This window comes from Natrix helvetica (assembly GCF_964273705.1).
Source record: "Natrix helvetica genome assembly, chromosome: 5".
NCBI lineage: Eukaryota > Metazoa > Chordata > Lepidosauria > Squamata > Natricidae > Natrix > Natrix helvetica.
Window position 1 is genome coordinate 102,741,892 of NC_138551.1, and position 13,041 is coordinate 102,754,932.

Here is a 13,041-nt window from a genome sequence, read left to right on the forward strand (position 1 = left end):
AATTTGAAAGGTGTTGGAACAGATTAACAGGGTTGGAACTTTGGAAGGGACCTTATAGGTCATCTAGTCCAACCCCAGCTCAAGCAGGAGACCCTACAGAGGTCTTCAAACATGGCAACTTTAAGACTTGTGGATTTCAACTCCCAGAATTCCCCAGCCAGCTTGGAAACTGTTTGGAGAATTTGAGGGGTGTTATAACAAATTAACAGGGTTGGAACTTTGGAAGGGACCTTATAGGTCATCTAGTCCAACCCCAGCTCAAGCAGGAGACCCTACAGAGGTCTTCAAACATGGCAACTTTAAGACTTGTGGATTTCAACTCCCAGAATTCCCCAGCCAGCTTGGAAACTGTTTGGAGAATTTGAGGGGTGTTATAACAAATTAACAGGGTTGGAACTTTGGAAGGGACCTTTTAAGTCATCTAGTCCAACTCTGCTCATGCCAGAGACCCTATAGAGGTCTTCAAACTTGGCAACTTTTAAGACTTGTGCACTTCAATGCCCAGAATTCCCCAGATAGCTTGGAAACTTTTTGGAGAATGTGAGGGGTGTTATAACAGATTAACAGAGTTGGAAGGGCCCTTATAGGTCATCTAGATCAACCCCTCCCCCCACCCAAACAGGAGACCCTACACTGTTTCTCACAAATGTCCAATCTCTTCTTGAAAGTCCCAACACCTCCGAAAGCAACTTCTGTTCCATGGGTTGATTGTTCTCACTGTCAGAAAGTTCCTCTTTTTTTTCTAGGTTGAATATCTCTCCTTGGTCAGTTTCCGTCCATTGTTCCTTGTCTGGCCTTCAGGTGTTTTAGAAAATAGCTTGAGGGGCAGAATGAAATGGGAATGACGAAAATTAAAATAATTTTTATGTGTTTTAAATCATTAAATAGAATTGGTAAATTGTCCTGCGGCCAGTTGGCTGTGATGAGTTGGCTGTTGCAATTTGACCATGGCGAGTAGCCGCAGCAAGTTGGCCGTGGCAAGGTGTCCCATTCTCTCCAAGACCCCTGGAATAGATCCATGGTGATCCCCACGGGTGGGCTGGCAGAAACAGATTTTCCCTCCCTATGGAATTCGGAGGTCTCTAGCATATTTGTGTTATCATTTATCTGCATAATTCAACTGCAAAAGATGAGCTGCACTCTACTCCCTTATAAAGTCGCATGAATAATGTCACAATTGATATAATGACTAGGACTTTCATTTGGTTATGTTGCTTTTGCATATTGCTTAACATGACTAAATAGTTTATACATTCATAAACAGTGTAATTAACTATGTACATCCATAGCAATCTCCATATTTCCCACCTTCATTCATTCCTTTTCCACAGCTATTTGCAAATAGATTAATGCTTACCCCATTAATTCAAAGCAAGCAGATTTTTTTTCTAAGCAGTCAGCATTCTCATTAATTCTTCCGTCTCCAAACAGTCCAATATTTTTTTTCTCTTCACATTTATTATGTTTCCCTCGTTGCATTTTTGTCCTCTAGAAATATGTTCACCCGCCCCCCCCCCCCCGCCTTTGGATCACATTCATAAGGTTGCGCAATTTTTATCAAAACGTGTCACTGATTCTTTCATTATCATGTTCACTGGAGCAGAAACATGAAACTATCACCAACCTGTGGGTTCATACACACCCAGACCAACCTTGATGACACCAATTCAGATGTTGCAATAAGTATTTCAGTCCTTTCATAATGAAACCTATAACTTCCCCTGAAGATTTTCATGAATGTGATATTGATAAGCTCTGACCACTTCAGGATCATTGGCACCTTTCCCGCACTTTTAGTTTCATAGACACATGACGTATATTTCTCTTCCTTTTTATTTGTTAATTCATGCTCTTCACCACTTACTCCTCCATCCCAAGTCGCCATATTCTATATGCCATGGTCATCTCCAGATAGGTCCATAGTTATGGACCTCTGACCCATCACAATTTTGATGAATTGAAGCTTTTGCCTGATGCTTCTTAGTAAGATAATTACACCTGTTGCTCATCCAGCATTTCCTGATAACAGTATGGAAATAGCTGTCAATTTGGCTGTGCCACAAGCACCACAAAGTCCAGATTTATACAAAGTGTGTATAAAGTGTGTATAGGGATGGGTTGCTGCCGGCATTACTGCCAGTAATGTGTGCAAAAAATTTTGAGCTACACGCATGCTAAAAAGGTCTGCGCATGTGCACAACGTTAGAAAAGAAAAAAAATACATTTTTTGCAATGAAGATTGTTCTGCACATGTGCAGAAACGAAAATCAAGATGGCGCTGACAACGATAGAACCGGTTCAGGGGTGTGGCAGGCTGAGTTACTACCTACTTGGCAGAACTGGCCCAAACCGGTAGGAACCCACCTCTGCTTAACACTATTCAGTTGAAAACGGGGGCTCTAAACTAGGATTTCTGTCTTGCAAGCCAACATACTATTGTTCTTATTCTACTACTCAGTGTTGTTGCATCTTGTACTAACGTGCTCATTAGAAGCAAAACGTGGTCACCACCCTCTCCCATTTGAGATATATGTAAGCTGTGCCCAGTGGTGGGTTTCAAATAATTTAACAACTGGTTCTCTGCCCTAATGACCAGCTAAGTATGGGGCTCGGTGGTCATGTGATCAGGTGGGCTTGGCCAACTCAATGTCACTCACATCGATGGGCGCTTTGCCTTAGCTGTTACAATGTAATAAGTGTTAACCGGAGAGGCAGTTTATATAAGCAGGGCAAAAAGATTAGGCTAGAAACAACACCAGAATGTTTCCTTCCTGCCTTCCTTACTGGATTAGCCCTGTAAAGTGGAAAAAAACAAAAGGAGATTTCTTCCAACAACCGGCTCTCCAAACTGCTTAGGAAGTTAACAACCGGTTCTCTCGAATGGGCACGAATTGGGTGAATCCCACCACTGGCTGTGCCCACAGGTCTGGGACAGATCCAAACAGCATTCTTAATTTAAATGTACTTTCATCCAACCTGCAAAATTTCATGTTACATTATGTTGTAAGACACCCAGAATCTGTTGGATACAAGATGGGTGGCAAATAAATTGTATAAATAAATTATAAAGTAAAACATGAAAGATTGTCATTGATAGGTTGCCAAACCATGTAGTATGTCCATTTTTTTTTTAGTTCTTCTCTCTTTTTTTTTAATATGTCAAGCAGCATCTTCAGTTTGAGGGGTGTTAAGAAATAGCTGTATGGGTGCTTCCATGTTATGATGGAGTTCATGTCTTTGTGTCCTTGATTTGGTCAATAAGTCATCTGAGATGGAACCAACTGCAGAATGTAGCAAGGCCATTGTTCCCAATAAATATGAGACGTAATAACCTAATCTTTGAACCTTTTTCCGTGGGAAAAAATATTTCCTTAAACATGGTACTTTTCCTCATTCATACTGAGCACTCCCTGAATAGAATGCATAATCCTCCTTTGGCATCCGTCATTCTCACGAAACCAGCTGTTCTGAGCCAGCCTTAGCAGAAGCAAGAAAGAGACTCCTTTTCCCGAAAACCCCCTCTTTATTCATCTCCTGTGAATTAACGGCATTCACACATCGAAAAGTCCAGGCAATAGTCTTTCAAAGAGTTAACTGCAGTCCTTATCAGTTCCTTGAGATAATTGCCAGGCCAGGAGCTTCCAACCCAAAGCTGTAAATTAAATTCTGACAAGCAGTCTTTGTGGCAGGAAATGCAATGAGCAAAAACTTCAGAAATACAAACTGTTGTCTCCTACAACAACTGCTCCCCTTTCCTTCTATTTATTCCCTAGCCAGGGAGGGACCATTCAGGATCCACGTGTGCCTTGCTTCCTGAGTTGACCCCTGGTCTTCAGTTGTTCTCCTCTCCTCACAGCTCTGTGCATACGTGCATCTGGAACAGGGTCCAGTTGTTCTTCCTCCCCACTTATCTCTTATCTCAGCCTCTGAAGCAGAGGCGAAATCCAGCAGGTTCTGACAGGTTCTGGAGAACCAGTAGCAGAAATTTTGAGTAGTTAGGAGAACCAGTAGCAGAAATTTTGAGTAGTTCAGAGAACCAGCAAATGCCACCTCTGGCTGGTTCTAGAGTAGGGTGGGAATGGAGATTTTGCAGTATCCTTCCCCTGCCACGCCCACCAAGCCACACCCACAGAACTGGTAGTAAAAAAAATTGAATTTCACCACTGCTCTGAAGGCAGCTGCCTCTCCAGTGGCTGGGAAATGGCCCTGGCTCTATCTCTGCGTCCGGCACAGAGCATCCATCAGAGCCTTCCCCAGGCCCCAGAACTGGCCCAAGTTCCTCCCCAACCTCCTCATCGTCCAGGTCTGCCACCAGCTGGTGTGCCACACCACCAGCCTTGTCCCATCCTCATATTGTAAGGGAAACATCCAAATCTTCCCTGTTTTCCCAAGATATCTGCAGGGAGGTCAAACAGTCAAAATGGCGTTTGCCACTGCCTATTTGAAGTCCCGTTCCTTTTTTTTTTTTTACCTGTGTTTCATGTATTACTATTGTTTGTGTTGTGGCTGCCATTTTTACACTTTGGGTACTCTTTCCTGTTCACCAAACATCATCCATCTGCAAAACCTGTAGGATAGGGATGGGAGTGTGTCAATAAACATACCCTTTCTATTGCGTCAGCATTGGCTGAATTATGCTTACAGATTACTACAAGGAAAGGCTCTAGATGTGAACAAGCAATCATTAAAAACTGGCTTTATTGTTGTTTTTAATTAATACAATGATTGGATGGTGGGATTTCATTGAAACTGTAGCACGAGGCGATGTGTAAAGGTTTGCCCCAGAGCTTCCCAGCTTGACTCCAAAATATAACTCATATCTCCATGGTTTTGGTTTGGGGGGCTACGATAGATTCTTCCTCAGTTGCAAAATTGTGGGGATTGCAATGTGTTTATGGCCGAGCGAGCAGAGGAGGGTGGAATTTTCATCAACATGATGCCTGGGGGAAAGCAATAAACTTTTTCTCCTTGCGCATACCCTGTTTCCCTGAAAATAAGACCTCCCTGCATAATAAGACCAATTGGGCTTTTGAGTGCATGTGTTAAAATAAGCCCTCCCCCCAAATAAACCCTCCCCGAAAACATAGCAACACAGCAGCATCCATGAGGTGACCATGCTCGTCGCCTCCTGCACCTCAAAATAATAAAACCTCCCCGAAAATAAGGCCAGGCGCTTATTTCATGGGGGGGGGGGGTGTCAAAAGAAAATAAGACCCTGCCTTATTTTCGGGAAAACACGGTAGTAGTTCTAAAGTAAGATGCCACACTCCCGGACACCCAAGCCTATTTTCGTCTACTTCCACAAATTCATTCTGAAAAATAAACATGGTTTCTTATATTTTGTTTGTTCCAAAGCTTCCTGCAAAGAACAGGCAGGAAGAAACAAGGCACGCTATGACTTTTTGGCATAATCTTTATTTTTTTCTGACTGCATGGCAAGATACGACACAATGAACTCTGCTAAACGTCAGGCCTAAGCCCACATATCATCGCAGGTTTTATGCCCCAAACCTTCAGAGATAACCCGTAGATCAGGGATGTCAAACTCAAGGCCCGCGGGCCAGATCCAGCACTGCCCATGTGGTCAGATCCAGACAATGGGGCTGTCCTGGAAAATGTAAGGAGCCAGCCTGCATCACTTCGGCCTACCCAATGCGAAGAGGAAACATGCGAGCAGTTTGGAGAATGGTGTCAAGCTGGCCATGCCCTCTCAGTCGGCCACGCCCGCCTGGCCACCCGAAGTCAACTACAACATTCTTCACCATTCCTAAGAGAGGGAGCTGCAAAGCCATCCTGCCCTCTTTCCTTTCAAAGACTTGCTAGAATGCCTGAGATCCAGGAGCTACAATATGTATTGAGGCAAGCATTCATGCAGATCAAAAACAGCTCACAGAGCTGTGGCATTTCAGGTAAAACCCAAGTTTTAGCATGCTTTCAAATAAACTATAGTAAGAAAGAGGCTGCAGAATGTAGCCAAGATCATAAATCCATGGATGTACACAGGAAAAGTGGGGGGACACCTCATGATGCTAGTCATCTCAGTGCAATCAAGGGTCATCTTGTGTCATGGCCATCAACTTGGCTTTTTTGGACCATGCTGTGTGGAGATCCCTGATGAAATCACAGAGGCCTGTTATTGCTTCCAGACAGAAAGAGTAAGCCAATTCGTTGTTAAATATCCTTTGTTGGATGTGCATGTCCTTGACCTAATTAATTTTGTTTCATTTTTTTCTGGGCAGAGTACCAATGTAGCCTGGCACTATCTTGTGCCACCTTGAGAGACCAAACAAAAACAGTGGAATCCAATGCTTGCTTCTTTTTTAGAAGAAAAGTCAATTGCACACAGCCAGTACTTGAGGAGAAGCAGATTGGAGAATGTGTATAAAATGAAGGATAGGAGCTACTGGATCCAGGAGAAGTAGCAAGAGAAAATTAAGAAATTCATGACAATAACAGAGGTGGTATTCAGCAGGTTCTGACCAGTTCTGGAGAAGTGGTACCAGAAATTTTGAGTAGTTTGGAGAACCGGTAAATACTACCTCTGGGTGGCCCTGCTGTCGTCATCTATTCTCTGACTCCCAAGTCACAGCTGATCAGGAGGAAATGGGGATTTTGTAGTAACGTTCCCCCTGGAGTGGGGCGGGAATGGAGATTTTACAGTATCCTTTCCCTGGCATGCCCACCAGGCCACACCACACCCACCAAGCCATGTCCACAGAACTGGTACTAAAAATTTTTTGAATCCCACCACTGGACAATCTGCAAAATTGCATGATGAAAACAAATATAGCTAGCATCAAAACTTAAATGTAATGTAATCATAGTAAGAGGAAAAAAATCTTCATGTTTGAATGCTGCCATAGCTATCAAATGTTCTCCTGTCCCTGAACATTTAACCACACTCTCCCTTCTTCATAATCAAACATGCCCAAAAGCTTACATATCCATCTTTTCCTTTATGGGTTATTTTCCACCCAAATTAAAAAGAGAAGGTCTTAATCTGAACTGCAGGGGGTATAATGACACCAGCCTGCTACTTTCCCATGGGTTCTGGGTTACCCACCAGGAAAGTGAAGTCATTAACTCTGCTTTCTCCCAGAAGCAATTAAAAGAAGCAATATTTCTGCTTTAAACAACCGAAAACAATCCTGCTTAGTCATGGCCCCGGAGAACAAAGAAAATATTTCTTCCTTGAGTTGAAATGAGAAAATGTAGGGTTTCATCCAGTCCTGTGAATCACTGGTAGCAGTTCAAGCAGTATATGTGACCGGAAGGTAGATATTCAGTCAAAATTCAGATGTGAGGTACAAGCTGGCTTCCCCAACTATGGAAGAGGGTCAGTTTTCCATTTTGATCAAGGACCGGCATGTCATTTTACCCAGCTGCTAGAACAGAGGTCAGCAACCTTAAATACTCAAAGAGCCACAAAGGTCCTAGACAGAAGCCCCCCATCCATAGTCTCCTCCAAGCATGGCGTCCTTTTTCCTCTGCTGACCTGAAGTCCAGTTCCCCCACCATAGAGTCTCCTCCTAGCGCGGGGTCCTTTTTCTTCTGCGAATCGGAAGTCCGGTTCCCCCACCATAGAGTCTCATCCCAGCATGGCGTCCTTTTTCCTCTAACTGTCCTAACCAAAAGCCCTATCAATTGTGAAGCCAACCGACAATAGGGAGCTGCAGCAGAGGGATGAAAGAGCCACATGTGGCTCCAGGGTTGCTGACCATCGCATTGCATTCCCCACTTCTGGATAAAGTCTGCCAATTAAGTTGATTCAGAAAGAGAATGGGGTTCTAGGGCGTTGAAACTTAAAAACCATAATGATGTTAAGATCATACACTTTTTTTTCCTGATCCAGCAACCTAAAAACTCTTCCAAAGGATTCAGCAGAAGGCAAGACAGTTAGAACAATTCCAGCATGAAGGAACAGGTGTGTGTGTGTGTGTGTAAAATGTGATGGCTTGGGTGTGAATGAAGCTGCTTTGGATGTTAACTGTCTATGCTCTCCAACAGTGAGACCCCTATGCAGGCTGAGGATTATGCTTCAACACACTGGAGCAGGCATTGCTTCCTTAGGCAGGTCTTTGGTGTTGTAGAAAGTTAGAGCTCATCCCTCTCCTAGAAGAATGAAATATTATAGGAAATATTAAAAAAGCAGAACATTATATTTCCCTGGATGAGAAATAATCCCTGCCCCAAGCAGATATTTGGTGCACGTTAAGACTGAGCCAGCCTATCTTTAAGACAATTAGAATTTCATCTCCAGGGTGATGGGGTTAAGACATAATAGGATTAGCTCTCTACCCATCTAACAGCAGGGCTCACTGCATTACGAAGTCACTTGGGGAACATTACATCAGCCCAAAGTTCCACCAAATTTGATTCAAACAAACATGACTCCACATCTGACAGCAACCAATAGGATACATGCCCCTGCTGTAGGAACAGGAAGCTCAAGGGCAAGGCCCAAGAAAGGGTATCCATAAAGCTGACTCTCCACTCCATGTGGTCAGCTATCCAGAATCACACGTGCTTGGTGGTTCTGCTTCACCATTAAACCATCTTCTAATTAGCCTCCGTGTTTCCAGGGTCTTTCTCCCCACTTGGAACTGAACCCAGATGGACATTTCTTCCAACAGTGCAGTAGTTAAGCATCGGGCGAGAAGCCAGAAGACTGTGAATTCTAATCCTGTATTATGCACAAAGCCAACTGGGTGACCTTGGGCCTATCACTCTCCCAGCCCTAGGAAGCAAGCAAGGGACAACGACTTCTGAAATCTTGCCAAGAAAACTGGACAGTTTTCTCTAGGAAGTTGCCAGGAGTCAACACTGACTGAAAGGCAATTCTCCAAAAGCACATTCTCTTTCATCAACTATTGTTTGAGTTGTGTTTGGCCTATTGAAGACATTATGATCCTGTATAATTTTCTATTCGACAGGCAGGCTGATTGCCATTACCTTACTTTAGGATTTTTAAAAACTTCTTACAAATCTGGAGACCTGCATCCAATCACCAACTAGGTAGCTTCCACCTATAGCATATATATTGAGTTGTTTACCTAATTAACACTATAAATGATGTTCCACTTTGTAGTAAGAGATGGCAATTCAGATGAATTGAGAGGTCATTTTCAATTTTTTAAAAATGGAACCATTGGACAATTGATTTAAATTTTCCTGGCAAAATTTAAAGGGCTCTGGGATCTCAGTCTGCTATGAGTGATTAATCTGGAGATATTCCAGGGTTCCTTAAAAAGAAAAAAGTTTTCCTGTCCTGCAGCTGGAGTGGGATGACTGCCTATTTGGAGAAATCTGATTTATTTTTGATCTCTAAAATGTGCAACTCTCACTTGGATGAGCAAAATATAATTATTGTCTTACAGACAGTTGTCACCAAACGTGGGCAAGATTCAACATTTATCTTAGTTTAAGGAAATGATGTATTCCATCCTCCTGTTGAGACAGCTCATCAACACTTTAGCTACTATTTGGAGTGCATTCGATTCGTTGACACTGCAGATGAGTCTTTATTGGATTTAATGCTGTGTCTTGCTTTTGCATGGAGCCCAGATGGAAGGAAGGTCAGTCAATGAGCAGGACGGTGCTAGACACTTTCTAGAAACTTGAGTTGGAAACTTGAGGAAGCAATCAGAGGTGGTATTCAGCCAGCTCGGATGAGTTTGCCTGAACTGGTAGTGGAAATCGCGGGTAGGCCTCCCCAACCACCCCAGCTCTATGCTGTTCTATTCAGACATGTTTTCAAGCCAAAGTGCATGTGCGGAAAGGCGAGCGCATATGTAGATGTACGCACGCTCACATTTGTGAACTGGTAGGGAAAGTAAGTGAATACCATCCCTGGAAGCTATGCCCCCCCAATAGTTCTCAAAATTCATAATCAACAATTTTATTAATAATACAGGGTTAAATGGTGGAATGATGATCAAATTGGCAGATGATACAAATTGTAATGTCCTAAAAAAGGAAACAAAACTAGGATTATCTTGGAACATTAAAGGAAAGGCTGAAAAGGAGATTATGACATTCCACAGACAAATTATGTACTACGTGCCTCAGCTGAGGAACAAAAACCAAATCCATAAGTGGCTGATGGGTAAGGTGGGGGATATCTGCCTTGAAAATATTTCTGAGTAACTACCTGGGGATATAGTTGATTGCAAACTGCATCCAAGCCAGCAGAGCAATTGGGCTCCAAAAAATGAAGCTGCTGTTTTAGGCTGCATCCATTACAAGAGTTTTTTTAAAACAGAAGAAATTATTTTTACATAGGTGAGGTACCACTTCAAATGCAGGGCCCAGCTTTGGAGAAGACGTTTTAAGAATTCGGAGCAATTGGAACAATCTCCTGAAAAGGCCAGTGCGAATGATCAGGACATAAAGAAGGACCTGGGAATGAATGTGTGGCTTTGGGAAGAAAAGAGGTCAAAGGGATGGAAAGCCTCCTTCAGATAGAAAAGGACGTGTCAAGACCTTCCTCCTGTATTCTGGTGTGTGGGACCTGAAATTGTGAGTTCAGATTCCCATCTCCCTCCAGCTGAGTGGAGGGTACGCAAAGGAAGGGCATTGCTATCCTCAACCCATTCTAGTACATGTTGCATGAATTTCTCTGCAATATCAGCACTTTTACAAAGTGTTGGAAAAAATGCCCATCTGGATTCAGTTCTAAGTGTGGAGAAAGACACTGGAAACATGGAGGCTGATTGGAAAGATGGTTTAATGGTGAAGCAGAACCACCAAGCACTTGTGATTCTGGGTAGCTGAACACATGGAGGAGAGGGAGATATATATATATATATACCCTCTCTTGGGCCTTGCCCTTGAGCTTCCTGTTCCTGTGCAAGAAATGTATTCTATTGGGTGTCAGACTCGCAGGAAGCTATGTGGGGATCTTAGCTAATTTGTAGGCTGTCTGTGTCCCAGGCTTCTTTGAATCTTGCTGGGTGATGCAATGAAGGGCAATTCCTATTGTGGCTGAATGGCTTTGCCCTGAAGGATAATCCCATCATCCTGGAGCTGAAGGTCTTTTGTCTTGTAGATAAAATGGCACCAAAATATCTGCTGAGGCAGGGAGCTGGGAGCTGAGTTTCTTACTCCAACAGCACATTTGTCAATTTCTCATCCAGAGAAATATAATATTCTGCCTTTTTAATATTTCCTAAAACATTCATTCTTCTAGGAGAGGGGTGGGTGCTAATGTTCTACCAGAGGGAAGATGCTTTGCTAATGAAGCTGTCTCTTCTGATGCTGCAACCTCTGGTGCTGGGAAGTGTCTTTGCTCCAAGCCAGGTGCACATTGCAACAGACCTAGCCACCGTTGCAGTGTGGGGATACTGCATGTATGTAAGTAAGTAAGTAAGTAAACTTTTATTTATATACCGCGCCCTTTCCTAAACAGGACTCGGGGCGGTGTACAGACATATTAAAAACCATATAGATACAAAATATAAATGTGCATAAATATATAAACATATAAACGGAGGAGGAAGAATGTGCTGTACCAAATTTAAATTAAAATACAAATATAATTAAAATTTCCCTTAAAAATTACACAGTAAGATGTTTGCCAGGAGGTTAAAGATGGGACTATACATCTTGTATGTAAATATTGTATAGTGATGAGAGAAGAGAGGAACGAATCCTTGGAGCACTGAGGATGGAAGAAGGAAGAAAAGATCCAGGCAGGATCATTGGAAACGTCTTCTGCAGAGATTGTGAAGCTGAAGAGAAACTAACTGGAGGTTAAGATCAGGTTGGCTGGTAAGGTTGCCCATGTCCCTCTGAGCATCCTTAGGTTGTAGGCAAGGCTGAGTAAGGCCTTGCTTCCACTCAAGAATGGGAGGTGTTGTGGGAAGTACACCCCAAAAGGACAGTGCCAGCAACCTCACAGTAACAGAAACCTCAGAAAACAGTGCCAAGAGACTCAACCCAGCCCTTTCCCCTTTAAGAAAACCAAGAAGCACCAGCTGAAATGAAAACTCAAAGCAGCCCTGCTGTTACAAAAGTAACAGAGCTGACAACAGAAACACTTAAGTAGAGCCATTAAGAAAAGGGGAATCAGGCTAAAAATAACTCACCCTTGGTTACTCCCCTTGTTAATCCCTGACAGGATTAACCCCCAGGATAGGAAAGACAAAGGTCCTGGGACAGGATTAACCCATTAAGGCAGGAATACAGGATCCAGGGCAATTGCTTCAACCAAAGGCACACATCAAAAACCCATCAAACTGTAAGAACTTCAAAGGAAAATCAAGTATAAGAAGACATGGATTTGCCTCCCCAATCTGCTTGCAAGCCAGGAACACTGTGTCACTTTTGCTTCTTGCCTTTCTACATTAAAATAATTCCACTTTCTGGCAGCTGGCTTCTGAATCCATTTCTTCTCAGTGTTTGTGGCATGTCCCAGCTGGGAATGAACCGGGGAAATTTCTTCCAACAGTGTGATAAAATCGGAACAGATGCCTGCCACCCTCAGTATTGCAAAGAAAAAAAAGAGGGGAAATCCAGCTTCACTGCAACATCAGATTACCATATTTTTGGACCATAAGATGCACCGGAGTATAAGACGCACCATAGTTTTGAAGAGGTAAATTTAAAAAAAAGTTTTTGCACTCTGCAGGCCTCCCAAACCCTCTGCATGCCATCATATTTTGCAAAAAAAAAAAAAAAAAAGCATGCAGAGCTTTGGGAGGCTCTTAGAGTGCTCCTGGGGGTTGAGGGGGCAAAAACGAGCAAAAAATGGCTTGATTTTTGCAAAAATGGCCTGTTTTTTTCCAAAAAAAGAGGGGGGCATGCAGAGGCTTTGGGAGGCTTGTAGAATGCTCCTGGGGGCTAGGGGGGGGGTAAAACCGGCCCATTTTTTGCTCTTTTTTTGCTCTCCCCAGCCCTCAGGAACACTTTGCAAATCTCCCAAACCCTCTGCACATCCATTTTTGCAATGGGGGTGGGGTTTCAGGAGGCCAAAAATGCTGTATTCAGTGTGTAAGATGCACCCAGATTTTCACCCTCTTTTTTGAGGAAAAAAGGTGTGTC